This window comes from Onychomys torridus, chromosome 8 (genome assembly GCF_903995425.1).
Source record: "Onychomys torridus chromosome 8, mOncTor1.1, whole genome shotgun sequence".
NCBI classification, from domain to species: Eukaryota; Metazoa; Chordata; class Mammalia; order Rodentia; family Cricetidae; genus Onychomys; species Onychomys torridus.
In genome coordinates this window covers 76590269-76604640 of record NC_050450.1, presented here as the reverse complement: position 1 = coordinate 76604640, position 14372 = coordinate 76590269, and the positions used below count along the sequence as shown (strand labels likewise).

Below are 14372 nucleotides of genomic sequence, written 5' to 3'. Positions count from 1 at the left end.
TAATCCCAGCTCCTCAATTCCATGCACACCCAGACTTGATTGATGAGTTAATGCCAGGGCCACACACATCTGGATACTTGTCTTGCCCCTGGTCCTAACCAGTGTACATATTCTCTGTTATAGGGAGTCCTGGATCAATGCTTAGGAACAATGAATACCTTGTGCAGTGAATTTGTACCAAATTCAGGTGCTATAATTATGTCAACTCAAAAGCAGAGTGCAGAATATGAAATATTTGCAGAGACGGGGTGATAAATGAACCCTTTTGCTTTTGTTGAAGAATGTCGTCAAATCTCAACAGCTTATAGTCAAGGGAACCATTGAGATTATTCCCTTTTCCTTCCCTCAATGTATGAGAAGGCCAAGGCACTGAGAGAGGAAGCATACGAAAGGCCTCAGAGAAAGCCCCTAGTGAGTGCTTTGTGTATGTTTAGAAAAAAAGGCTTGAGTCAGGGAGTCCTGGAGCAAAGCCAGATACGGCCGTGCATACCTGTATTCCCAGTACATGAGTCCTTGAGGGATTGTGAGTTAGAAGCCAACCCACATGGCATAGTACCAGAGCAAAGAGCTATTCTGGCCTAACAGGGAAAAAGGTAACCTGGACATGGCTGTTCACAGTGTGCCTTTCAGAGGGTACTGTCACCTGCAGAGGGGGCTAATGCTTAGATGTCCAACCTGTGACAAAGGAGAAATTTGTTTATAATGGCCTCTTGCCTTCCACATAGACAATTTACACCATCCTGGTCATCATTTTGGCACTGGAGACCTGACTTTGTGTTTCCAGGGAAATACCCTGTCTCAGGTGGCTCTCTGGCTCTTCGGGTAAAGGACTCAAATTCAGTGTATCACTACAGTAGGGAGTACCATCAAAGATTTATTACTCAGAGACCCTGGGCAGAGAAGGAGTAATTCATTGAGAGGACTGTGCCCTGTTCTGGACCACACAAGACAAGGGGGAGTAAGATCACAAGTAGTAGCACTACATATATGGAGGCATAGGATGTGAGCCAGGTAAGTTTGTGGAGAAATACCTAAATGGTCCATGTAAAGGAAGCAGAAGGAACGTAGCCCCATCATGTCCGTGGGATTGATGCCTTGAAAGTCTTACATCTAGCCACCATCTTTGACCATCTGAGTGTGGAGGTCCATTTCTGATGCTTCAGCAGCAATCTTTTCTCTGTGCTCCTGTCCCTGGTGAGGACTGGACCATCTTGGTGGAGCCTTCCTGCTGACACCTGGGCTTCCATTTTCCAAAGAGGCCAGCTTGACTGGTAGGTACCATCTCTTCCTGCTTCTCTCGTAGTGTCTGGATCAGCCAAGATCTACTCAGAAAATCAAAAGTAAACTCACATGAATAGAGATAAATCAACATGAGGTACTGGTTAACCATTTATGTGGGTCTTCATGCGATATGGGGAGTTAGTAGTCTGCTTAGGCCATTATAATAAAGTATCAAGACCAGCAAGATGATTCAGCTGGCTCTTGCATGCCACCAAGGCTCACAACCCATGTTCAATCCCTGGGACCAACCCCACATAGTGGAAGCAGAGAACTGACTCTTATAGTATGGCAATGCATTATGGCAAAAAATATCTCTTACATTGTAAAAGCCTGGAACTTTCGATGGACCTCACAGCCAGAGTTAATAATACACTTGAATCACTTAACACTTAAGACTGCTATCCTACCATGTACTCAATCTGTTTAACCTGCTTTTAAGCAAGCAAGGTAACAACCAACCTTACTTGCCTTAGATTTCCCATGTAATCACCTATTACAAGCTAGATAAACATAGCTGTACTCTTAAGTTATATCCTCTTCCATTCTCCTGAGTAATGCATGTGTGTTTCTGTGTGTTATGATAATCCTTCACTGTAATTAGCAAATATAGGTCGAAAACAATTTTATAAATGAGCATCCACCATAAATGTTAAAAGTAACTGTCTTAGTTGGGGTCTCTATTGCTGTGAAGAGACACCATGACCATAACAACTCTTATAAGAAAAACATTTAATTGGGACTGGCTTACAGTTTCAGAGGTTTAATCCCTTATCACCATGGCAGGACATGACAGCATGCAGGCAGACATGGTGCTGGAGAAGGAGCTGAGAGTTCTCTATCTTGATCTGTAGACAGCAGGAGACTGTGTGACACACTGGGCATGGCTTGAGCCTAGGAGACCTCAAAGCAGGCCCTCTCAGTGACACACTTCCTCCAACAAGGCCACACCTACTCCAACAAGGCTACCAATAGCACTACTCACTATTGGTAAAGCATTCAGACATATGAGTCTATGGGGACCATACATATTCAAACCACCACATTCTACTCCCTGATGCAAAATGCATTTAGTTCAACTTCAAAAGTCCTCATAATCTATCACAGTCTTGACAATGTTTAAGAGCTCAAATTTCAGCTGGAGCGGGGGTGGCAGTGGCTGCAGCGGTGGCGGCACACACCTTTAATTCCAGCACTTGGGAGGCAGAGCCAGGTGGATCTCTGTGAGTTTGAGGCCAGCCTGGTCTACAGAGTGAGATCTAGGACAGGCCCCAAAACTACACAGAAACCCTGTCTCAAAAAAATGAAAAAAAAAAGCTCAAATTTCAAAGTCTCTTCTTAGATTCATGTAATCTCTTAACTGTAATCCCCTATAAAATCAGAATCAAAAGGCAGATCACATACTTTCAATATATAATGTCACAGGATCTACATTACCATTCCAAAATGGAGGAAAGGGAGCAGAGTGAGGAAATGCTGGACCAACGAAAGACCAAAAACCAGCAAGTCAAACTCCAAACTCTGCATCTCCATGTCTGATGTCAAAGTCTTCTTCAGATCTCCAGCTCCTCTCAGCTTTGTTGACTGCAACACACTTCTTTCTCTTGGGTTGGTTCCACGCCCTGTTAGCAGCTCTCCTAGGCAAATATTCCAAGACTCTGGCATCTCCAACCATCTTGGGGGCTCCAAGGCAATCTAGGCTTCACCTTCACAGCTTCACACAATGGCATCTCTAGGCCTCCATACAGAGACACTCCTGACACATACCTGGCCTCAGTGGCTTTTCTTAGTCTTGGAGGGAGATTCCAAAAACTCTTTCTTGTATCCTTGATTCTAAAGTCATAACCATGTGGCCAAAGATGTCAAGTTCTGCTGCTTGCTGGGCCTAAAACATGGCCCCCTTGTTCAATTATATCTTCACCAGCTTTTTGTTTTCAATGGTTTTTTCCTTCATTGCCTAAGCCTGACTGTCCTGAAACTCAATCTGTAGACCAGGCTGGCCTTGAACTCAGAGATTTGCATGCCTCTGTCTCTCTTTTCACAGTTGGAAGCTTAGCTGGGTGGGGTCTTGCCCTGAGGTCATGACTCCTTTTATTCCATTCCTTAATCTGTTTATCTCCTTGAACACAGGACTTAGTTCCATTCCACTTCCTGGTGCCCCTTTTCTCTTCAAATTGTACATTTTGTATTTTTTCCTGCTCAGCTGGCTCCTTTTCATTATAGGTCTTGTGGGAGCTCAGCTGGGACACCCGCTCCCACATTTTCCCCAGGGAACTCTTGAGGAGAGAGAGATAAGAGATAATAATAGAAGGATAGAGGGAGAGAAACAGAAACACAGGATAGCGGGGGGGGGGGGGGCTGGATCCTTATCCATTGGCCCCTCCTATCTCTTCTAAAGGGCTATTTATAGAAATGACAAGAGGTGGAACAATAAGACCTTCCCCTAACTCAGCCAAGTGTAGACCCTTCCAATCATCTAGTAACCACCACATGCTTAAGCAATCTTCTAATGCAGCTCTGCTGGATAAAGCAAGCTCAGAGCTCACTAGGAAACTTTTGTGGGCCTCCACAGTATCTGCATAAGAGTGACCACTAATAACCATATGACAGAGTCAATACTAGGCTGTTTTGAAATTTCCTCTGGCAATGAAATTATTCTAAAACTCTTCACATTAGCCTCAAGCAGACTTTTTGGACAAGGGCAAAAGGCAATCACATTCTTCACCAAAATATCACAAGACTGGTCTGTAGTCTAACTAACCTTCTCCTCTTGAGTCAGCCCCCACAGTTCAAATCCCCCTAGCACCACTGTCTTCCATGTTCCTACTAAGATGGCCCATTAAGTCCCACGTAAAGCACTCAACTGCTTATCTAATGCATAGTCACAAAGTCCATATTCCTCCAAACAAAAACACAGTCTAGCCTATAACAGCAATACCCTAGTCCCTAGTACCAACTTTTATTTTAGTTAGGGTTTCTGTGGCCATGAAAAGACACCATGACCATCGCAACTCTTATAAGAAAAACTTTTATTTGAGACTAGCTTATAGTTTCCGAGGTTTAATCCATTATCACTATGGTGGGACACGGTGGCATGTAGGCAGACAGTGCTGGAGAAGGAGCTGAGAGTTCCACATCTTGATCCACAGACAGCAGAAAGAGACTGTGTACTGCACTGAGCATACCTTGAGCATATGGGACCTCAAAGCCCACCTCCACAGTGACATACTTTCTCCAGCAAGGCCAAACCTACTCTGAGAAAGCCATGCCTCCTAACAGTGCCACTCTCTATGGGCCAAGCATTCAGTCTATGGGGGCCATATCTATTCTAACTACCACAGCAACATGGATACATTGCTTAATAAACAATGATGTTTGTAGTACTGTTTGTTGTCTGAGTCAGTTGGGGTCAGTTAAAGTCAGTGAATTAATTAATACCCTATAAAACTCCATTAAAGATTTCTTTTTATTTATTTATTTTGGCTTTTGAGACAAGGTTTCTCTGTGTAGCTTTGGTGCCTGTCCTGGATCTTGCTCTGTAGACCAGGCTGGCCTCGAACTCACAAAGATCCACCTGGCTCTGCCTCCCGAGTCCTGGGATTAAAGGTGTGCACCACCACCACCCAGCTGTTAAAGATTTCTATAAGGTATCCCTATCCTTTGTTCCTTCTCCATGTGATGCTTCCTATGCTGTCCCATAAAAGAAGGAGAGAAGCCCTTTGTTAAAGACAGGGACAGATTCACAAGACAGCCTGCAGGCAGGCACAGATTCAGACTCATGCAACAGACAGACAGGAAGACGGAAGACACAGAGAGAATGAAGCAGAGAATTCAAACTCAGGATCCCTCCTGGTTAAATGACACCAAGGGGAATTATCTTAGGTTTCTATTGCTGTGAAGAGACACCGTGACCTCAGCAACTCTTATAAAGAAAATATTTAATTAGGGTGGCTTGTTTACAGTTTCAGAGGGTCAGTCCATGATCATCATGACGGGGAGCATGGTGGTGTGCAGGCAGACGTGATGCTGGAGCAGAGAGTGCTACATCCTGCAGGCGACAGGAAGTCAACTGACTGCCATGTGGAGGGAAACTTGAGCAAGAGAGACCTCAAAACCCACCCCCACAGTGACTCACTTCCTCCAACAAGGCCACACCTCCTGATAGTGCCACTCCCTGTGGGGGCCATTTTCTTTCACACCACTGCAGGAAGCTCTTTAATCCCTTTCACTTGGGTGATTCTGGGTGCTGTCAAGTTAACTAGTAACCACCACGCCCTCCTCACTCTCCCTTAGACTTGTGCCCTTCTTGCTGACTCTGATAAAAGGTCTCTCGTTTTATTTCAGTTTTGTGTACTTATTGGAACAGGTGACACAGTAGTAACATGTTCCCCAAAACTGACTAGACACTGAGAGAAAGTGCCTCCTCTCACTTAGCTCTCAGCAACCCTGCTGCATGCACTCTTCAGCAGTGACTGCTTTCTCTGGTTTCTCACATCAGGCTCTAGAACTATATGTGAGGGAGAAGGGGTGTGTGTGTGTGTGTGTGTGTGTGTGTGTGTGTGTGTGTGTGTTGCATAGGTGAATTTGTTAACTTAAAACTCTTAGTCAGTCCCTGAGGGGCATTTCCCATCTCTTCTTCTTCTTCTTCAGAATCTTTTGAGATTGCCCAACCAAACGTGCATCCAGAGGCTGGAGAAGGCTCAGTGGTTAAGAGCACATGAGCACATACCGCTCTTGCAGAGGACCTGAGTTTGGTTCCCATCTCCCATGTCTGACAGTTCAGAGCTGTCTGTAACTTCAGCTCCGGGGGATTCAATGCTCTTTCTAGCCTCCACCTGCACTCACATGCACAGACACACAAATTAAAAATAAAGAGTTTTAAGAGATGTATATATAAAAATACTTCTACTCTCTCACATCTCTTTCTGAGCCTTTTAATACAAAGAAACTAATGTGTAGAATCATCCCAATGTCTGGTACCTCCCTCATGTCTAAGGGGTACTTTGATACGCTAAGCCTTCCTCACCTCGGCTTCCATGAGATACAGTAGTATGGTCTATGATATTATAGCCCTTGCCCCCTCCCAAATTCTCACTATTCCCAGTTGTCTGGTTAGCTCTTTAGTGGTCAGAATTGATTTGATTGGCTGACCCACTCGTCATTCTCTCTGCTGCCTGGCTGATAAATTGTTGAAAAGGAGAAAGTGGTTGCCGTCATCGCCTTTTTAAGGACATCCCTTAGCTTGCAGACGTCCTTCATCAGCCCTCCAAAAGTTGGTGTGGGGCCAGAGAGACCCCCCTGGGAGAAAGGATGAAGAATGTGGCCACACCAACAGCCTGGCTCCCCTTCTGCCCCCGCGCCCTCCCCCACAGGTCTCTGGTTAATTGCCATGGCATATCGATGGGCACTCTCCGAGGAAAGAGCAGGCAGGCTGGCCCGCAGCACCCCAGCTCAGCAATCATCACTGATTAAAAACTAGTTACGAAGCAATGAAGATGGAGTCTTGCATTAACCAAATGACCCTGAGCATGGCCCTGCCCAGATCGACAGAAGTATGAAAGCAAGACGTATGGCATCGGCAGACCTTCAGGCCTGTTTGAATTCTGGGAGATTTATGAGGTAGTGACAGCATTTGGCTGGACTGGATTCTGGCTTTCTGCTTCATTCCCAGATGTGCCTGTGTGCTTCTGATTTCCTGTGGACTCACATCCTATTCAGAGTAGCCCAGTTTGGCTGGACTCTTACCTGAGTTTAATCTGAATCTTCTGATTATATGAAGTAGAAATGTATCATGTTGCCAATTTCCAGAGAATCTGAATGAGCTCCACCACACTTAATACTGAAACTATCCTGAACATAATTTAATCTTTCTTTAATGATTCAAAAGATGCTGTGAGGTCTTGCATTAATCAAAGTCATGGTTATGAATATCAGAAGTTAATACCGACAAAAGGTAAAATTTCCTGTGAAGAGGGAGGTAAAGAAGAGACGGGAACCAGCACAAGCAGCTGTTGACAAGAATCTAGGTGTGACTGCGTGTGTCAATGGCGTGTAGAAGTGTGGGCTGATACAATTTCACCTGGCTGATTCAGACATGGCCGTATGTCAAGAACGACACTATCAAAAGGTCAACCTCTCCTTGGCTCCCACTTGCTCCCGTGATTCCCCAGGAGAATTTGGTGTTTGCCAAATTGGACCTCATTCGGGCAGATGAAAGAAGCGGGGGAGAAATGTCCAGTCCAGGAAGAAACCCAAGAGCCCAAACAAAATCCTCTTTAACAAGTAAAAAAAAGGGGGGGGGCAGGGAAAAAAAAACAAGTAAAAAGGAAATGGACAGAGTTATAAATGATGGGATGGGAAGAGGCAAGAGCCGGATTGACACGGAGAAAGTTACGTTAAGGAGCAAGTACCAGGGTTGGAGAGATGACTCCTCAGTTAAGAGCACTGACTGCTTTTCCAGAGGACCCGGGTTCAATTCCCAGCACCCACATGGCAGCTCACAACTGTCTGTAACTCCAGTTCAAGGGGATCTGACACCCTCACACATGCAGGCAAAACAGCAATGCACATAAAATTAAATTGAACAAGGAACTTTCATGATGGTAAATGTAGGGTGTGGATGTGGGAGGGGAGAGTGTGTAAAATAAGGACAGCATCTACTTTATTAGGCTGTGGTGAGCTCTATGCAGCCCACAGGCATTGCTATGGACTCAAATAGGAAATGTTTACATTCCTCACTGCCAAATTCATGTCTAATTCTAAATTCCCAATGTGGGAGGGCAAAGCCTTCGGGGAATGAGGGGGGAACCCCTCAGGAATAGGATTAGTGCCCTTATGGGACCCCAGAGAGCTCCCACATGCCTTTCTTGCCCTGTGAAAACAGAGCACAAAAGTACCATCTGCAGACCAGAAAATGGGTTCTCACCAGACACCAGATGGGCCAGTTTCTTGACCGTGGATTTCCCAGCCTCCAGAACTGCTTCTCATTACAGCCACCCAGCCTGTGGTGGCGAAACAAACCTGTGCAAAACGAAAGCGTTCTTTCTGATGAAAGAAATCTTTGAAAGCATAACCACACGAAGGTTTTGAATCACCTTATGAAATATTTAAGTTACCTTTCTCTGGATCTCCCTGAGTCACCCCGGTGTATTCATGGGGATAAGAAGTCAAGAATGAGAAGGCCTTGCTGTTGGGGAAGGACCACTGAGGGACACACACATACTCTGAGTCCTCCAGAAGCCCTTCTGCGGATCAGAGGCAGCTGGTGCCAGGCCAGCATCTCTGCCCTCACTCCCCCCCACCCCCCGCCTGAGTGGTGAGCAGCTGTGTTTGCCTCCATGGTGTGCATCCCCGTCCCTCCTCAGGAGAAAAGGGCTGGCAAGCAAGGCTGTGCCTTCCAGCTGGGGATGGAAAACAGGGTAGAGTTGTCACACAGCCAATACAGGAACCGAGGGATAGAACCAAAGGCTCCACCATCAATTCAGTGGTGTGGCTCTGTGGAATTGCAGACCAAATTTAATTATCTTCTCCCCAGAGCCCAAATCCTATCATTGCCTGCCCCTCTTTCCAACCCATCAGTGGCCTGTGGGTCTGGGCAGTTGTTTCAGGCTCTGCGGCAGATAGCGGCCTGTCCTCTGTGCCCTCATGCCGCTGATGACGGCCGGCAGTTGTCCTCTCTGTCCCATCCAGGCTCCACGACTGCCAGAGGGTGCGTTTTGCCCTGGGAGACTAACTGTGTCCCTCCTCTGGCCTCTCTGATGACCATGAGGTGAGTGCCTCAGTTTGCCATCATTTTGATTCTGGCTCCCCTGCCACCAAAGCCACAAAAAACAGCCAACCATGAACTGAAAAGTATCTGAAACCCTGAGCCAAAATGAGTCTTGCTGGCTTTCACTTTCCCTGATACTTCGCCAGCACAACAGAAAAGCTAACTAGTATAGGAGGGCTCTACCTGAATATTCAACACATCCAAATATGCACAGGACAAAACACACATTATTTTGTTATAATTGCTTAATGTTTCTTGTTTATATCTTGTGCTGTGCATTAGTATATTCGGATTAAAGTGTTTTGAAAATGTATGCCTTATAGTTTGACTGTGAGATGTCCCCATGGGCTTGCATCTTTAAACCCTTGGTCCCTGACTGATGGTGCCATCGGGGAGATTGTAGAGCCTTTAGAAGGTGGCACCTCATTGAAGGAAGCAGGCCCCTGGGGACAGAGCAGCCCTGTCCTCTGTCTAAGCTGTGCTTCCTAGCCAGCCAGGCAGCCTTGCCCTCCTCCCAACACCACAGCCACAAGTCACTCTGCCGTCTCTGCAATGATGGACTCTCTCCTCAAACAATGAGCCAAGGGCCTGGGGATGTCCTTCAGTTGGTAAAGTGTGTCGAGTGCTTATCATACACAAATCCCTGTGCTTGATCCCCAGCATGACATAAACGGAGCGTGGCTGGAAGCTGCCACGTGGGTGCTGGGAACCCAACTTGGGTCCTCCGCAAGAGCAGTAAGTAGTGTAATGGCTGAGCCATCCCCTCAGCCCCCTCAAGTTGCTTCTTGTGAGGTACTCAGTTACAATGGCAAAAAAAAAAAAAAATCAACTAATACAACATATAAATGAATTATTTCCTCTTAGGCTTGTAAAGAGAGCATTAAACATTTTTATAAAAAGGAAGTGCTACATCTTATAGAGTTGAGAAACACAGACTCATAGCCTACTCCTCTTAGGAAGGCTTCCAGATGCTTCCAATTCAGCCCCTGTCTGCTGCTCCAGCCTCATTACCCATGCTTCCCACCACCGGCGAGGCTCCCTGGACCCCCCACTTCCACACTACAAACCACCATAAACACAGCATGGATGCCGCTGTCCTAACCACTGACTTGCCTCCCTGTTGAACCCTGCACTGTTGCCCCTCCCCTGCTTCCTAACACACATCAGACTCCAGGTGGGAGCCATTCCCCTGCCTCCCTGCTTGGTGCCTAAGTCCTCCTTAGTCACTCGGTAGGAGAATGTAAGCAACGGCAGGCTGCCCCCAGGCGGTGTTGGGTGTGTGATGTGTTTAGTGCATGGGACAGTTTGCTATTGGAGCTTGCCTTCCTTACAAGTCATCCCACAGTTAGAGATGCACCAGGGTCCAGGAGCCTCAGGCTAGCCATGCCCCTGCTCCACTCAGCTCAGAAGCTCCAGGCTGCCTTTCCCACAGGATTGGTTCATCAACTTGTGTGGCAGCAAGCCAGCATGCCATATGCTCCATCATCCAAATGTCCAATCTGCCAAGAAGAACGCATTCAAGAGAAACTTGCTTTTTATAATTAAAGTTTTCAGCATTCTGCATCCAATGAAATCATGTGGTAGCGGCCTTGTGGAGCTGCCTGTCTACAGTCTGTTTGGCTTTCTCACAGTCAGTGGAGGTGGACCAGCAATGGGGACCCTCTCCTGGAGAAAGGGCTACAAGCCAGCATGGAACTTGGCCTGGGGCTACCAGTCTGACTCGAAACTAAGACCTGGGGGCTGGATGCGGCTGGGAAGAAAGTAGAGAGAAAAATGAAGAGTCTAAAGGCCCCAGGATCCAGGAGCCCCAGCTCCACTGAGCCAGTCCATTAGGTAAGAAAGCAGCTCTGGGGCTGGAGAGACAGCTCAGTGGTTAAGAGCACTGTCGATCTTTCAGAGAACTGAGTTCAGTTCCCAGCACCCACATGGCAACTCACAACCATCTGTAACTCCAGTCCCAGGGGATCCAACACCCTTTTCTGACCTCCTCGGATATCAGGCAAGCACATGGTACACTTACATATATACACACATACATACATACACACACATACATACACACACACACATACATACATACATACATACACACATACATACATACATACATGTAGGCAAAACATTCATACACATAAAATAATAAAATGATTTTTAAAAAGGAAGGAAGGAAGGAAGGAAGAAAGAAAGGAAGGAAGGAAGGCAGGCAGGCAGAAACCCCTTGGTGAGCAAACTCGCCAATGAAGGATCTACTTCCGGAACCCAGCTCTGATATCCCTTCAGCGGTACCGGGTCCTGCTCACAGTGGAAGAGTATCTAAGTGGTAAAGTGTCCAATGGAGGAAGGGGTGTCTAAAGGCTGAAGGTAGGCCAAGAGGAATCTAATTTCCCCTGAGGGGCTTTGGATCATGTCATACAAAATGTTCTCAGTTCTGCCATCTGCCATGGACTAGATGTGGGGCAGTGTTCTAGTAGATAGAACTGCAGTTCAGACTGAGCTAAGAGAATCGAGTATGAGGCTGGGGCAATGGGCCCGTGGGAAAGTGCCTACTGTGCAGGCGTGAGGACCTAAATTTGATCCCTGGTACCCATGGGGGAAAAAAAAAGTAGGTTGTGTGTGCCTGTGATTCCCAGCAGAGACAAGAGACAGAGAAAGGAGGAGCCTGGCTTGCTGGCCAAGCAGTCTACCCAAATTGATGAGCTCCAGGTTCAGTAAGAGAGCTTGTCCCACCCCACCCCAAATAGGATGGAGCGTAGTTGAGGAAGACGCCTGAAGCTGGCCCCTGGCCTGCACATGTACACACACCTGTGCACGAACACATACAGGGGTAAAAAGACTAAGCTATAGATGGGCTTGGGAGGAGACTAGCTAAATGAATTGGTGAAGCTGGAGTCATGGAGTAAATATGGGGTGTGCCACTATGAGGTTACATGCTGGTGAGAGTTTCCAGAAATGTTTGCAAATGACAGATCAAGTCGCCTCTTGGGAAATTAAACTGAAACATGGGAGGTGGGCAAAGAGGAGAGGATGCCCCTCAGGCAGGCTTTGTCTAATCTGCAGGCTTCAGGTCCCAGGCAGCAACCAGGTCTCAAAAAAAAAAAAAAAAAGATGGGCAGCTCCTGAGGAATGGTGCCTAGGGGCTAACCTCTGACCTATGCAACACACACACACACACACACACACACACACACACACACACACACACACACACAAATACATTTGAGAAAGAATGGACCACACAGTCATTCATTAGCCTGTCTGGAAATGGAACTCAGGCCACTGACTGAGAAGCATCTTCCAATATCCTCAGGCCCCATGATGGTGTTCAGAATCCCTGAGCCCCTCTCTTGGTTCTGAGTGGTGAGTGGTTTGAAGCGATTCTGAGCCTACCCCGCTTTGTACCCTGCATTAATTGCAAAGCTTCAGAACCCTCTTGCTCTCGGGTTGAAAGCCAGATCCTACACCTCACCTACCATTGCTTCTATGAGCTACTTCATGGAGCTAGGGTGTCACTCTGTGGTGCAGTTGCCTAACATGCACGAGGCCCTGGGTCTGCGGCACTGCAGTAGCTGGCTGGAGGCATTTTTTCTAAAGGTCCCACAGGTTTCACCGGGTGGGAGAAGAGGCAGATATCCTTGAAATCCTCTGCTGAGCTGTCCTAAGACACAAACCCAGCCTGCTGCGCTCTCCTGCCCTCCTCCCTAGAGCCCTTTTGCAAAGAATCAAAGGAGCCTTTTGTGTTCCCCATCCCTCCTCCCAAGAGCCTTCAAGGTGAGCCAACTCGGTGAGACAGCTTCCAACTCCAGAGCCTGCATTCTGCTGAGGGAGGGAGCTGGCACTCCATCTGGAGCAGTGGGATGTAAGCTCCCCACACAGAGCGGTCCCTGGAACCCTGCTCAGCTCTCCCTCTTTACACTCACTGAAGGCAGCTGGCATCCAGGGGAATCGAGTGACAGCCACACTCCAGGGAACTGAGCTGGCTGAGACTGAATTTGGTGGAGTGATCTATAGTGACAGAGGAGCTTTGGGCTGGGACACTCAGCGGGGGACAAGTCCAGGCCATTTAACCTGCAGAGGGACAGACAGTCTCAGGACTATAGCCACCTGCTCTCCTCCAGTGGGAGCAGCATGGTCTCCCATTAGTATTCTAGAAGCTTCTAATGATCTTGTGTTGCTATGGTCCTGATTATAAGGTGGATTCTGCCCTCTCAGGACCTCCATTACTTCAGTACACAATGGGGTACACTTCCCAGTGAACTCTTTGCTTTTTCCCAAACTCCGGTCCAGCAGCTCAGGTCACACCCACTGCGTGCAGGAGATTTTCCCTTCCAATGCCTGTACCACCTCTTGCCTGTGGCTCAAGTCTAAGACTGGGAAGCCTTCTTAGCCACATAGGTGGGCTGAGCGCCCCCTGCTGGGCTCCCCAGCCTGTGTTGCCTTTACACGGGTTGTGTAACCTGTCTCTCCCAGAAGACAAAGATGTCAGATGTCTCCAGTTCCTGAATCTCAAGCTTCCATCATCAGGGAGGCCGGCAATGGGCAGGTGCTCAGCAAACTCCTGTTGAATTTAACCAAATTTGGCTTGCCTCTTCCCAAATAAATCCCACCAGGCTGGGGTTGCATTGAGACTGAGCGATGATGGGAGAGTAAATAGAGAACCCTGAATCCACACTTGGTTCCCAGAACCCACATGGCACACAACCACCTTTAACGCCAGTCTCAGGGGATCCAATGCCTCTTCTGACCCCTGTGGACATCAGGCATGCATGTGGTACACAGATATATATGGATAGATAGATAGATAGATAGATAGATAGATAGATAGATAGATAGATAGATAGATATGCAGCCAAAACATCCATACCCATAAAATGCAAATAAATTTTTAAAAAAGAAGTTAACAGTCATGTTAATTTGAGTGGACCGGACCCTCTCAAGCTTCATCGGTTGTCCCAATAAAATCCTTTGGAGTAAGAGCTGCAAACATGGATAATGCATCATCATTAACTGTCATGTCTCATTAGTCCCCCTCAAGCAGGAGGGCTTCTGTCTCGCTGACTTTTGTGGCCTTGACACTGTAAGATTGAGGGCCAATTATGTTTTCAGAGTCCCTCAGTTTGGGTTTCCTGGTGTTTCCTCCTGGTTTGAGTCAGGTGATGTCCTTCGGTGGGACTATCACAAAAGGACACTATGTTCTTGTTGCATCCTAAGAGGTGGCATACAGTTTCTATTTGTCTCATTGCCAGAGGTTGGTTGGTTGGTTTGTTTGTTTATTTATTTATTTGTTTGTTTATTCATCTATTTATTTATTTATTTATAGGCAGGGTTT

General features: G+C 47.0%; 1 long non-coding RNA gene across 1 annotated transcript; it reads right to left on the bottom strand.

The window, feature by feature from the left end:
- Nucleotides 1-249: 249 nt before the first annotated feature.
- LOC118590114 lies at nt 250-8506 on the bottom strand. The gene is made up of 3 exons (XR_004945710.1): nt 8394-8506; nt 8204-8298; nt 250-1322 (listed from the first exon to the last, which is right to left on the bottom strand). It is a non-coding gene; the product is annotated as an uncharacterized LOC118590114 (long non-coding RNA).
- Nucleotides 8507-14372: the final 5866 nt, after the last annotated feature.